This window comes from Arvicanthis niloticus, chromosome 3 (assembly GCF_011762505.2).
Source record: "Arvicanthis niloticus isolate mArvNil1 chromosome 3, mArvNil1.pat.X, whole genome shotgun sequence".
NCBI classification, from domain to species: domain Eukaryota; kingdom Metazoa; phylum Chordata; class Mammalia; order Rodentia; family Muridae; genus Arvicanthis; species Arvicanthis niloticus.
Genome location: NC_047660.1, coordinates 130,526,702 through 130,542,117, shown reverse-complemented (window position 1 = coordinate 130,542,117; position 15,416 = coordinate 130,526,702).

Genomic DNA, 15,416 nt, shown 5'->3' with positions numbered 1-15,416 from the left:
CTTCCAATTAACCCAAAATTTAGTTTCCAGTACACATAGCAGGCACCTTACAGCTTTTATATTTATGGCTTGTTTTTTCATTAATTAATGCTGCATGAAAATGTGTATATGAGTATATGCATATTGTCTTCTCAGTTTATATAATGTTATATAATTTATCTCTTCAGTGCTGGCCATTTTTTATTGACCTTTTATGTTCTTTCCTGGAGACATCCTTTTCTCAACATTGCAACATTAATTAATTGTGTTGTGTAGCTTGAGGCATTGTTATCAATGATTTAAAAAAAAAGTCCCAGTTGACTTTGGCATTTCTTTTGGTGGCACCTCATGTTTAGTCAGTTATGTGAGTGAGATTTTATCACTTTAAATTCTGATATAACTTTTCCCTATCAGTTTCATTTGTCTCATTTTCAACCTCGCCATACTGCTGCCTGTTCTCTTTCAAATTAGTAGCTTCATTTCTCAATTATTGATATATATGTACCATTCATATATCATTGATATATATGAATAATTCATATATCAATATATATATGAAATAACATATGTGTGTATACATTCATAACTATGTAAAAAGCACTAAAAATTCTGTAATTACATAAAATTTTCTCAGTATATATGTTGTTACTTGTGTCTTATGAGTTAAAGAATGACTAATCATTATTAAAGAATCAATTGGTGAGCTCTTTTCTGAGGAACAGGATTTTTCATCTCTCTGGATTTATTAGTTGCCTGTAGTTCTTTGTGCAAGGTTGTGACCTCCTGAGATTTACCTCAGCAGTCTGTTGGTGTTGCTCTTGCTTAGGCCTTGTTTAGCAGCCATACTTTTGGTATTTCTTTGAGATTTTGACTCGATATCTTAGCTCATTTTAATTTTCTTTATCGGTGTTCTATTTAATGTTAGCCATTAGTCTTTTCATATAATTATATTTAAAAAGTATATCATAGACAGTTAATGAATTCCTATACCCCAGTAGATGACCATTGAACTGCATATAAGGGAAACATTAATTCAACTTACTAAATTATTGCCAAAAAATAAAATTGGTGCATGACATTGAGATGAAGTGTGTTTAGATAAGCTGTGAAAGTTGGAAAGGCACAATGGAGAGTAGACATAAATCATATTTAACTGTACACAAACATGAAATTCTCAAAACATTTTAACTACTGACACCAAAAATCTAAGAGTCATAATGAATCATTTGAAACAAACAGATACTGAAAAATTAAAACAATTATTAAAAGATTTCCATCATATATACTTGTAAATGCAATTTTATTTTAAAAAATGAGAATATTTACTTAGTGGCTATCTTCTTTATGGTAAATATGTCATTTATACATTTTTAATTTTAGTCTCTTTCAAAATATTTTTGGCTTTAATATAATGAATATTTTCTCTATAGTAGGAATTTTCAACATAAAAAGAAATATTACCATATAGAAAATCATAAACTCATCTAATTATATCAATTTTCACTATACATGAATGAATTCATATCAGAAATGGCCAATATGCATTTATTACTTGTGTGATATTTTGGAAATTATTGCTGAAGATAAAAAATATATATCAAAATCAAATAAAAAAATTAATGAGCCTTCTTTTGGGGGGAATGAATATAAGATTAAAAAGACAAAGTCTTGACAAGTTTACAGTATTGAGAGAATCTGAAATAAAGAACTTTGTGTGGGGATTAAGGCTGACAAAAACAATAAAGGGAAGAAAAGTATTTCAACAAAAAGCACAGACAAAATATACATTTACACCCTCAGGCATCAAGTCTGGGAAATGGCAGCCACAGACATATCAGTGTCTTATGGTTAGTGTGAATGTGAGAATTCCTTGTGAGTCCATCAATCATTGAGTATGTGTAGCAAAGAAGCTGCTTAGACAGCAGCAATTGATCATTACTTGAAGTTGCAGCCATAGTGACTGAGTACAGACTGGATGTGTACAGTGGATAGAAGAAACGTCAGGTAATACATCACTAATTTCAGACATGTACATAAATAGGACTGTACCATCCTAAGACCTTGTCATTGCATGTAGGAATAAAGGACAGCAGAAGAGCATAGTACTTGTACCTCCCATAATTCCTCTGAATTTTGTTGTATGTTTCTACATTTTGAGAAAATTTTTCTGAGATTTTATGTATTTTAGTTTTGTATCTTACTAATAATACAGAAATTACTGGTTGTTACGAATGGGAAATTTTAATAAATATCAACTGAATTGTGAACACCATCGAGTCAAACCTTTTCTAGTTCATTTTTATAAACAAAATACATGTGAAAGTGAGATGAATCTACATTTGGAATTGTCTTTATATAGAGGAAAGGAACCTTGCCTTAAACAACATTCCAAAGAGATAGACAAAGGTGATGTAAAGTGTAGCTAGTACTTCTATGATTGATTTTATTTTTTAAAAAATATTTGTGCACATGTTATCAAGTGAATTATGGAATAATGATTCTTCTTTTAAGATATTTTCAAGTAAGACTCTATTCATGACTTGATTGTTTAATATGTTTCAGATAACTCAATAAATTAAAAGTAAATGACACATATTATATGGGATATATATATGTATATATATATATATATATATATATATATATATCAAAACAATATAGTGATCTCTTAACAAATATAAATTTATTAAACTATTGGAGTAACATGAGTAGAAATATACAGAATTACAATAGCTACATATTTAGAGGTATAAAATACCTGGCAATGACTATAATCAAAATTTTTTCCTCAGAAATCTTTGTATTCTTTCTTAAGAAATAAATATACCTATATAAAACCTTTTAAATACTCAATACATTAGTAACACCTTTTTGCTACAGGGTTACCAAAAATAGTTGTCTTAACTCCTTGTGTCAATGCTATTGCATAAGCAGTGGTGCTAGCAATTGATGAAATTAAAGCTGTTATAGCAGCAGTAATCAAGCCCGCTATTCTCTTGCTTCTGCTTAAAGCCTAACTCACTTCTTCCAGCACTTTCAAGCTTTTTTTTTTTTCCAGAGAATCAAGGTTTTCTAATACTCAGAGCAGTAAAACAAAAGCTGGTTGATAGATCTATCCCTGTAACAAACATGCCAAGTTTCAACACACTAACACAATTGGAAATTATAGAGTCAATGCAACTATAGGTATCTGGAAAAAGGGATGATTCTCTATAACCTATTAAGTTATCTGAAGGAGGCTTAGGGTTCAAGACTTAGGAGCCATCCCAAGTGTCATGACAAATATCGTTGGAGTAGTGCTACTTCTAAAATTTACAAAGATTGTCATTATAATTATAAAAACGTTTAAAGATACCTGTAGGATATTTGGCATAATCTTAACACCTCTCTGGGTGTGTTAACTTTGCATAGTGAGATTATGAATTTAAAAACTGCTGCTATGTTGACCTTTCATGCTGCAGATAATGCCAATAAAATTATCCATGGCCTGAGGTCAATATTTCCATTTTAGTCAAACCTCAGGAATAGCATATGTAGCTTGAACAGGCTAGCTCTTCTTGTCCTTGGGATACTTTTATTTCTGCCCATCATGTTAAGGCTTGTCTCTAACTACATCATCAGGCTGGCAGCCAAAGTATATGACTTGAAACAGATAATGGACCCCCAGACAGAGTTATTAATTTAACAGGCTGGCAAGCCAAGGATAGTAAGATTCTGCACAGAGCCTTACCAACCCAAAACATACGTGCATTGCTTATGATAATGTATATTCCATAATGGGTAAAAAAGGGGCTATGTGGAGGGCTTTTGGGGCTGCCTGGCAGGAATCTGGCATTGGCCAAAGACAAAAAAATGGGCTGCTTGGAAGGAATCTGACATAGGCCAAGGACAAGGAAATGGACTGCAGGCAGGAATCTGACATTGAGCTGGAACAAAGAAGTAATTTTAGGCAGAAATCTAAATCCTAGGCTAGAACAATGAAGAAATTTCAGGCAGGAATCTAAATCTTATCCTAGAACAAAGAAGTAATTATAGTCAGAAATCTAAATCTTAAGCTAGAACAAAGAAGTAGGCTTCAGGCATGAAAATGACTTTGGGCTAGGACAGGGGAAATATGCTCATATATTTTGATCATCCTAATAATCCCTTAGGAATAGTGATCACAGAAGTGATTATGGGACTCTGTTTATTGTTGTGCATGTTCTTTGATTATCTGGGTTTATTGTCTTCCTTGTTCCTGGACAATTTGCATCTATTGTATTGCTAGTTCCTCAACCTAGAACTGACCTTAATTGTTGCATGTAATTTAAACATTAAAAATGCAAAAAAGAAAGAGGAGGGATAGTATAGGAGATTAATGGGTGGGGGGAATATGGAAGGGGGGTGACATCTGAAATGTAAATAATAAAATATCAAAAAAAAAAGAAAACAGTTAAAAAAACCTAAATTAATTTTTGAAGTATGCTTTTATGGTAAACATTGATTAATCAAAAATATTAATATTTATTATTTAGAATATGATGAAATTTATACTACTAATGATTTTATAAAATAAAAGCACAAAAGTTACCTTTTGTAAGTTTGTTTATTATACCCCTAACACATGCAATCTAAATGTCTCTTAAATACAAGGTCTTAGTTGGTACTTCTATGTTGCAGCCCGAGCTGCCCCACATTTGGGGGCCAAAATGTAGCGGACCGCTTTATCAATGTTTGAACCCACACTGCCAAAAGCCTTGGGGGCTAAATTGTTAGCCCACACTGCCCCAAGCTGCTCCAGTCCATGGGTTGGGGTTCAGCAAGAGAGAGAGTGAGGATGGATTGGAGAAATGGAGTCCAGACAAATTGTGACTCAGGATCATAATGTTCAGCTACCTCTTGCTCTAGGTCACCACATCTGGTTCTGACAAATCGTCATCACCGTTTTTTGTATTTTAGATTCTAATTTCAGATAAATATGTTTCTTTTTATTTTGAACATGAAAGATAGCATTGAAACAACAAAACAAAAGCAGACAATTAACACACGTGAGCAGCAAACAACAAAATAAAAACAGAGCGTTGAGTTCAGGCTGACTTATTTCTTGCCGTATTTTCATTAACATGACTTACCTTTCCCGACAGGGCAGATTCTAGCAGTGATCACCTTCCTTTCACTTCTGAATTTTTGGCAGATCCTTCTTCCAGTAAGGTTCCTCATTGGGTCTCTCATTCTTGCTGCCCCACTTTGGGCACCAAAAATATTGAAGACCTTTCTGACTCATGCATGTTGGCCAAAAATGTTGTGGAATTCTCTGGCCCAGTTTGGGGGCCAAAGTGTCTTGGACCATTCTGTCAATGTTGGAACCCACACTGCCAAAAGCCTTGGGGGTTAAGTTGTTAGAGCCTGCACTGCCCCAAGCTGCGTCAGTCAGCAAGAGAGAGAGAGAGTGAGGACGGATGTGAGCAATGGAGTCCAGACAGAGTGTGATTCAATCCTGTTTATTCTTCAGTCTCTCTTCTTCTTTCCAAGTGCCAAGTCTTGAGTTCCTAGTCCCTAGTTTCTAGTCCCTAGTACCTAGTGCCTCCAAATTCCAAGCTTCTTTCCAAGCTCTCTTCCAAGTGCCTAATACCTAATGCTTAATAACTAACTCCAAGTTGTACTCTCTAACCTAATTCCTAGTTCCAAGTTGTACTCCAAGTTGTACTCTATGAAGTGTCTAATTCTCTGTTCCTCTCTTCTGTCTGCCTCTCGCCTTTTATATGTCTCACTTCTAAGCCACACCTCTAAGTCATGCCTTTAATCATGCCCTTAGGTCTTGTCTCTAAATCTGATCTCTAAGTTACTCCCTTAAGTCACACACCTTTAAGTCTCACACACCCAAGGTGTGTGATACCCACCTGGGTATTTAAAACAATATGTTATCAGAGTGTGCTCAGCTGTTGCAGGCTAATGTAATAAAGTCTCTTATCAGGGTATATGGCTCAAGATGGCTGCAAGGATGATAGCCAACTTCTGTTGGCTCCCCACACGTCTAGTGAATTTTGAGAATAAAGTAAGTAAAAACTTACAGAATAGTAAAATTAGTTGTAAGTTTTATACAATATTTTATAACAGGAGAAACAAAAAATTACTATACACTTCTAGACTCGGGACTCCCATTCTGACCTACTCCAATGGATGTGGTGAGAGATCTTGTTCCAGAGCTGATAATAAATACCTCTATGTGTTTGCATCAGAATTGGCTCTTTGGTGGTCTATACAGAGCCCTATATAGAATTTCTCCTCATAAGGACTTTACACATGCATATCACCAGTGGGTATACTTTGTCCTTCTAATATAAAGAATGGAGGCAAAAATCTCTTAGGAAGTAACTCTCCCATTCCTACCAGGCAACATACAAGTTCGTAGAACTTCACTTTTACAAAAATTATGACAGTATCTTGGCTCCCTTCCTGACCCCTGTCCTCAGCCTCCCGACTCATACAGCAGACCTGGCCTGATTCCAGTCCATCACAGATGGAAGGTCTTAGGCATCAGTCACTAAGTCCCTTCTGTTGGCCCTCTTATCCTAGAAGTAGAAAGGATCATGTAACTGTGGATATCTCAAATATCTTGTTTGGCTCTTTAAGAAAAAACTTTTAATAACATTTAAATATTGTATTTCTTCTGGTAAAAATAGATGGAATGATTTCTGAAAATTTTTCAAAATGGATAAAACAATTTTCACTAAAGGCTATGTAACCATTCATGACAAATATCACTTGCCCACAGAGAAGTTTACAGATTGCTTAGAACTCAAGTAGTTTCAATAATAGATATTTAACATATTTTATTTAACTACAGTAAAACTGAATTAAGGAGAATACTATGTTTACTTGTAGCATAAAATTTTATCAGCTGACAACACAGAAATTTATTTTTTTAGTTGTAGTATCTTATTAATAAAGTAGGAAATTTAAAAAAAAAACTTATGGAGTTTGTCTCAGAAGTCTGTTTATTATCTATAGAAAGGGGTGCTAAAAGGACCTCCCAAAAGATGGAAGAAAGAAATGTTAGAAAAAGACACATTTTGTGTATAGTAATATATTAGGATAAAGAAGATTCTCATTTTAATGTTTGTAAAAAGTATTTTTCTCAACACATATGAAAAGAAAAGACTTAAACAGTTATAACATCAAAAGAGCAATTTGCAAATTCAGTTGGAATAATCAAAAACCCAGGATACCGAAAATTGTTCTCAACAATAAAAGAACTTCTGGAAGAATCAACATCTCTGACCTGTTGGTGTATTACAGAACAATAATGATAAAAATTGTATGGTATTGGTACAGAACAGGCAGGTAGATCAATGGAAAAGAACTGAAGACCCAGAAATGAACCTACACACTTATGGTCACTTGATCTTTGATAAAAGAGCTAAAACCATCCAGTAGGAAAAAAGACAGTATTTTCAACAAATGGTGCTGGTTCAACTGGAGGTCAGCATGTAAGAAGGCCAATTGATCTCATCTCCTAGTACAAAGCTCAAGTCCAAGTGGACCAAGGACCTCTGCATAAAACCAGATGCTCTGAAACTTATAGAAGAAAACGTGGGAAAGATCATTGAGCACATAGGTACAGGGGCAAACTTCCTAAACAGAACACCAATGGCTTATGCACTAAGATCAATAATTGACAAATGGGACCTCATAAAATTTCAAAGCTTCTGTTACACAAAGGACACTGCCAATAGGAAAAACAGTAACCAATAGATTGGGAAAAGATTCTTTCCAAACCTACATCCAGTAGAGGGCTAATGTAAAATATACACAAAGAACTCAAGAAGTTAGATGCTAGAGAATCAAATTACCATATTAAAAATAGGGTACAGAGCTAAAAAAAAGAATTTTCAACTGAGGAATATCAAATGGACAAGAAGCACCTAAATAAATGTTCAATATCCTTAGTCATCAGAGAAATACAAGTCAAAATAACCTGGAGATTCCATCTCATACCAGTCAGAATGGGTACGATCAAAACTCAGGTGACAACAGTTGCTGGCGAGGATGTGGTGAAAGAGGAACACTCCTCCATTGTTGGTCGCATTGCAAGCTGGAACAACTTTGGAAATCAGTCTGGCAGTTCCTCAGAAAACTGGACATAGTATTACCTGAGGACCCAGCAATACCACTCCTGGGCATATACCCAAAAGATGCCCCAACGTATACCAAGGACACATGTTCCACATCTATGAATGGAGAAGTTAGAGAAAGGACTGAAGCAGATGAAGGAGTTTGGAACCCTGTAGGAAGAATGACAATATCAAACAGCCATATACCCCAGAGCTCCCTGGGACTAAACTACCAACCAAAGAGTGCACATGGAGTGACCCATAGCACCAGCTGCATATGTAGCAGAGGATGACCTTTTTAGACTTCAATGAGGGGAGAGGTCCTTATCCCTGTAAAGTCTCAATGTCCCAGAGTAGGGGAATGCCATAGAAGGGAGGAGGGAGTTGGTGGGTTGCTGGGGAATCACCCTCATAGAAGCAGGGTGATAGGGGATGAGATAGGGGGTTACCAGTGGGAAAACTGGGAAAGAGAATAACATTTAAAATGTAAATAAAGAAAATACCCAAGAAAAGAAAAAAAAGAAATGTATAAGTGATGACCATATAAACATTCATTGTCTGGAGACTTCATAAGGTATCATTATAGTTATTTTATAACTGGCTTGACTGGAAGTGCAGACCTGAAGGTGCTCTTTTAGTCATTTCTCCAACAAAAACCTCATACTAAATGTATTGAGCAGTGTATTCTGAGGGAGGTTATTGCGTTCATAGCTGAGTCTTCCCATAGAATCATGTTGGGAGACTGTAATTTTCTATTCAGAGATTCTTCAGTAGTGATTATTGACCTATGAGAATGTGGTCATTATAAGCAACACAACCTTCTTAATGGTCACAAATATAGTTTTTATATCTTGGTGAAAACTAGACAAGGATTCAGGAGGAATCTTAGTGATGCCAACTCCAAAAGTAGCAGAGTAACATTTAGTTCTCTGATTACATTCACTTTGTGAATTGAGATTTTGTGCTATGCAGCTACTCACTGAGCAGAACAAAACTAGAATGTCTATGTAAAATGCAATGTTAGAATGTGTTGAGATTATATCTATGGATATACACACATATACACACACTCACATAATACATTCATACAATGATATAAATGAGGTAAACATTTAAAGATTATCATTAACATTATCTTTTTTGCATTATTTGATGTAATTATAAACTTATTAGATAATGATGCTTAAGGACCTACATCTTTTTGTGTATGTAGTAATCATCATGATATATTTGGTTATTGTTTCCAGAACTTTAACACATATTGTACTTATTCACATCTAAATATATTTGTTTAAATAGAATGTAAATCAAGAAAATATAAATACATTCAATATAATATAATATATTCAATCTATTTAATATCTGAGGATGAAGATTAGGGTGACATTTCTAGGTAATTATAAATGGGTAGAAAAAAAATGGTTCCTCAAGGAAGCTTCATGAAGGTTATCTGCTTGGGTTCCAAGAGTGTATGATACTGGTCTTTCCAGGTTGAAAGCTTGATATGTTTCTTATTTTGAAATAATGAAGAAAGGAAGAGATGGAAGAAGGAATGAGAGACTGACTGAGGAAAGAAAGGAGAGAAAAAGAAGAAAAGGGGGATAGAATGGGTTTAATCAAATTTATGTTAAAATATATTAATAAGTGCATCACTGTTTTTTCAAATGAGTATTTTTTTACTCAAGACTCATATAAAAAGTAAGATATGATTAGATTTGATGTTTCTCAGACACTATTTCTTGAGAAGTTACAAACCTGACATATTACATAAGGATTAGTATCATAATAGCAAATATATGATATTGTAATTGTACTTTTAAAACTAGGAGTAACAAAACTCTACCAAGGATTAAAACAAGAATAAAATGTCGCACTCACTGGACAGAAGATGTTCCCGAATGGAGTTTTGTGAGAAGATTAGTGGGTGCTTATGAACAAACTCCAAGAAACAAAGGCAAGAGTCTTGTAACCTCCATTTCTAAAAAGAAAAAAAAAAAAAAAAAAAAAAAAAAAAAAAAAAAAACAAAAAACAAAAAAAACAAAAAAAACCAAACAAACAAAAAACAAACAAACAAACAAAAAACAAACATAGAATTGTTCTTGAATTTTGTTGGGTCCCCCTCCTAGGTATATTGGAAAAAAGTGAGTTTGCTTGAGATTATTCATTAAAACTGGCTAATTATATTTGTTTATGGGACTTTATGAAAAAATATATTTTTGTTATGTGTGGCTTGCTTGCCCCGTGTGTCTTGTCCTTGTGATTGTACACTTTACTCATGTTACTCCTCTTAACTACCAGAGTATACATTGTCTGATGTTCTGAATAAAGTTGGCTATTGGATACAATTTTAGCCTGTCACCCTTATCAGCCCCATTCTTCTATGTGATACTGCATATTGAGATTTGTCTAAAAAATGTGAAAAAAATAGATACATGGTAAACAAAATAATTAGCACAAGCTAACTACTTCTGTAGTCTTTCCATAGTGCCAAGCTTAATATGTGCATTTCCAGAAATGGTCTGGTGAAGGCTGATATTTTCACATTTGACTTCACATGCAAACATAACAATTAATAAGATTTTTTGATGCAAATCTATTGGCCCAGATCCTATTTCAATGTACCTGTGAAGAGCTAACATGTAACAAAAACCTTGGCATTTAAGTATTGCAGTGATGCACAGATTAAAATAATAGTTGAAAAAAACATAACTATTTGAAGATAATTGTATACCTCTAACTCAGTTTTATTTACTCTTATATTTCTGAAAACAAAAAAAGAAAATGCTTTCAAGAAAAACTTAAAATTAAATGACTGTCCTAATTGACATGACCAGACAAAGATTCAAAATCTTTAACATAAATGTGAAATTAGACACTCTGGAGAACTTAAAAATTGTGGCACAGCTCCCACCAATAACCAAGGAGCTCTCTGCAATTCATACCCCCATACAAAGGTAAACAATAGTTTCCTCCAGTAGAGTCTTTTTGGGTGTATTTAACACACTTTATGACAGGCTATTATCCTGAAGCAAATAACCAACACAAAAGAAATAAATGGTATTTTTTCTAGACTGTCTCACACTATTTGTTTGGAATTTTGTTTTTGTCTTTTCTCTCTACATTATTGTTTCCATGTCTGTTTGTTCTTTTTATGGGTTTTATCAGTTTGTATGTGAGTGTTTTATCTGTTATTCATAGTGTTTGTGTTTTTTCTTTTTTTCTTTTAAATAATTATGGTTTCTGTTTGGTTGTTTGCCTGTTTGTTTTCTTTATTAAAAAGATATTTAAAAAGACCTGAAGTTTGGTTTGTGAAGAGGTGGAAAAGATCTAGGAGGAATACTAGCATGAAAAAACATGGTTCAAATATACTATAAGAAAATAAATATTTGTCAGTTTGAAATGTCATCACAAAATAGGAGGCTGTTCTTTTAAAATTTAAGTGCTATTTGGAATTTGACAACACATTTAGTCTTTAAGTTGTCTTGGATTTTGGGGTTACCAAATTTACATTTTATTATGTTACCTATTTTTGGGTTTTGCATGCTTTTTTGGGAAGTTTTGATAATTCTGACCTTTGTAATCATATTACATTTAAATAATTCACAAATATAAGTTTAAATAAATATATTATTATTCATAAGTTTAGGAATAATTACAAAAAAATAGAAAATAGCTCCAATATTTTTTTCTTCTCTATCTTTTTTTTTTTTTACTTTTCTGCACAACAAAGACTAGTTTAAGTAATATTCGAATTTTGTCAATAACAAACTTTCTCAAAGATGCTCTGTAAACATCAGTGGAAATTAGTAGTGTGAAGTAACCACGGTATCTCAGTACTGGGACAATTGAGGCAGCATAAATGGAAGTTTAAGTCCATGCTTGCTATAAAGCAAGGCTCAACCTCATATCACAAAAACAACATATACATCAAAGAGCAATAACACAATGGAGATATTGGATATATACCCACATATAACTTATATTCCTCTTGGTTTTATAAAGTTTACTAACTAATTTCTTTACCTTCATGTGAAGACCTTAAGCGTTCACTCTCCTTGAGTCAAAATTTTGCTGATAATAGAAATGTGATGATGAAGAAAATATTATATTTCTTATCCAAATATACAGTAAATCTGATTTTTAGCATCCATGAGTAAATAATGATACATTAAAAGAAAAAAAATTAAACTGAACAGAGGCAAAGACATAGTTGAAAGTATTAGAATTTTCTATGTTTTCTGATTGCCTGCCTGGATATTTATAGTAATATATTATGATAAAATACTTCTTTATCATAAATGAAAAAATAAAAACATCAATGGTTCAAACCCTTAAACATAGCCAGAGAGTTTGGATAAAGCCTATCAATAGCTAGATTTTCACTTGTATTTGATGTGGATATTGCTGTGTATATGGAGGCAGAGTGATTTCAATGTGACTAGGTAATTTAAAAAATTAGCATTTAACATTACATATTTATTGCAATTGTCATAGAGATAAAAACCCAACATTTTCTAGAAATAATTTTCCTTATTTTTATTCAATATTTAATGTTTTAACTTGTGATAGTTCTTAAATTTTTTCTTTTTCTTTTTTTATTGGATATTATATTTATTTACATTTTAGATACCATCCCCTTTCCATATTTCCCCTCCCTAGAAAATTCTTACCCCATCCCCCCCATCTCCTTTTTGCCTTTATACCATTTTGATTACATGCAAGTATTAAGGTCGTTTCTAGGTTGAGGAACTGGCAATTTAATAAATGAAAGTCAAGGAGCAAGGAAGACAATACACATAAATAGTCAAAGAACAAGCAAGGAATTACACCCAATTATGTGAACACTCCTATGATCACTATTTCTAAGGGCTTATCAGGAAAACCAAAGTATCTTAGCTAGCTTCCCTGTTTTAGCCCAAAGTTATTTTCATGTCTGAAGCCTACTTCCTTGTTCTAGCCTAGAATTTAGATTCCTATCTGAAATTACTTTTTTGTTCTAGCCTAGTGTCAAATTCCTACCTGAAGCTCCCTTTCTTGTCCTTGACCAATGTCATATTCCTGCCAAGGATCCCATTTTCTTGTCTTTGGCCCATCTCAGATTCTTGCCAAGCAGCCCAAAAATCTCTGCACCTCTCCCCTTTAACTTTGCATAGTGAGATTATGAATTTAAAGAGTGCTGCTCTGCTGAGGGTTGGTGTGGTAGATACTGCTGATAAAATTATCCATGGCCTGAAGTCAGTATTTCTATTTTGGTCTAGCTACAAGAATGCCATATATAGCTAGATCATGCTAGCTCTTTATGTCCTGGAAATAATTTTAGTCCTGCCCATTGTGTTAAAGCTTGTCTTTAACAATATCAACATGTTGGCAGCCAAAGTACATGGTTTGAACCTGAAAATGGACCCCCAGACAAAGTTATTTAATTAACAGGCTGGTAAGCCAAGGACAGGTAAGATTCTGCACAGAGCCTTACCAACCTAAAACAGAAGTGCATTGCTTTTGAATAATGCATATTCCACGATGGGTAAGGTAGGCATTCTTGGCAGAAAGACATAAGACAGGCTCAGTCTTGTATTTTTTAAATTAGTCATTCCACTTGTTTACATCTAAAATAATATTCTACTTCCCAGTTGCCCCTCCACAAACCCCCCATCGAACATCTGTCCTCTCCCTGCTCACCTTTGCCTCTATGAGGATGCTACCCCAACTACCCACCTATCTTGCCCCATTGCTCCAGCATCTCCCTACACTGGGGTATCAAACCTCCACAGAACTAACAGCTTCACCTCACACTGATGTCAAACAAGGGAATCCTCTTTTATATATGTATCTGGAGCCATTAATCTCTCCATGTAAACGTGTTTAGTAGTCTAGTCCCTGGAAGCACTGGGTGGTCTGGCCAGTTGACATTGTTCTTCCTATGGGATTGCAATCCACCTCCACTCCTCCAGTCCTTCCAAGAGCTCCAGAATTGGAGTCTTTGAGCTCAGTCTGATGTTTGACTCAAAGCATCCATATCTATATTGATCAGTTGCTGGCAGAACCTCCCAAGCCACATCTAATTCCTGTCAGGAAGCACCTCTTGGCAACACCAACAGTATCAGGGCTTGGTGTTTTGGCTAAAGTCATCCACAGTGGGTCCTGGAAGCTTCTTGCTTCCCAGGCATTTGGGACCCTTCAGTGGCCACAACAAATTTCTTATCCCATGCTGCTACATATTTTTATTCAATTTTCTGTACCTCTGTACTTCTCTCTCATCCACTCCAGTACTTGAAACTGTTTCCCTTATTTCATCCCTGTCATCTTTCGCTCCTCCCAATAGTGGAAAAATATCCTGCTATATGGATATATGCCCAGAAGTGGTATAGCTGGGTCTTCAAGAACTATTTCCAATTTTTCAGGAACTGACAAATTGATTTCCGAAGTGGTTTTACCAGCTTGCAGTCCTACAGCAATAGAAGAGTGTTCCTCTTTCTCCACAACCTCCTCAGCATCTACTGTCACCTTTTTAAAATTTATCTTAGGTTTTTTGTGCTGATTGGTTTGAGGTAGAATCTCACAATTTGTTTGATTTCCATTTCCCTTATGACTAAGTATGTTGAACATTTCTTTCAGTGCTTCTCAGCCATAAGAGATTCTTCAGCTAAGAATTATCTGTTTAGCTCTGCATCCCTTCTTTAATAGGGTTATTTGGTTCTCTATTTAGTTCTTTAGAGTCTAACTTCTAGGGTTCTTTGTGTATTTTGGATATTAGCCCTTTGTATATTTCGAATATCATATGTAGGGTTGGTAAAGATCTTTTATGAATCTGCAGGTTGAAGTTTTGTCCTATTAACAGTGTCCTTTGCCTTACAGAAGCTTTTCAGTTTTATGAGGTCCAATTTGTTGATTGTTGATCTTAGAGAATAAACCATTGGTGTTTTGTTCAGGAAAACTCTCCCTATATCTATATGTTTGGGCTCTTCCCCACATTCTCTTCTATTAGGTTAAGTGTATCTGGTTTTATCTGGAAGCCTTAGATCTACTTAGACTTGAGCTCTATACAAGAAGATAAGAACTGATCAATTTGCATTCTTCTACATGCTGACTGCCAGTTGAACTAGCACCATTTGTTGAAAATGCTTTCTCCATTGGCTAGTTTTGGCTTCTTGTCAAAAACAGGTGACTATAGTTACATGGGTTTAATTTTGGATCTTCATTTCTATTCCATTGATCTACCTGTCTCTGTAGTAATATCATGCTGTTTTGGTCACTATTGCTCTATAGTATAGCTTGAGGTCAGGAATGCTCCCCCCCCTCCCCCTTCAGAAGTTCTTTATTGTTAAGAATAGTTTTCACTATCA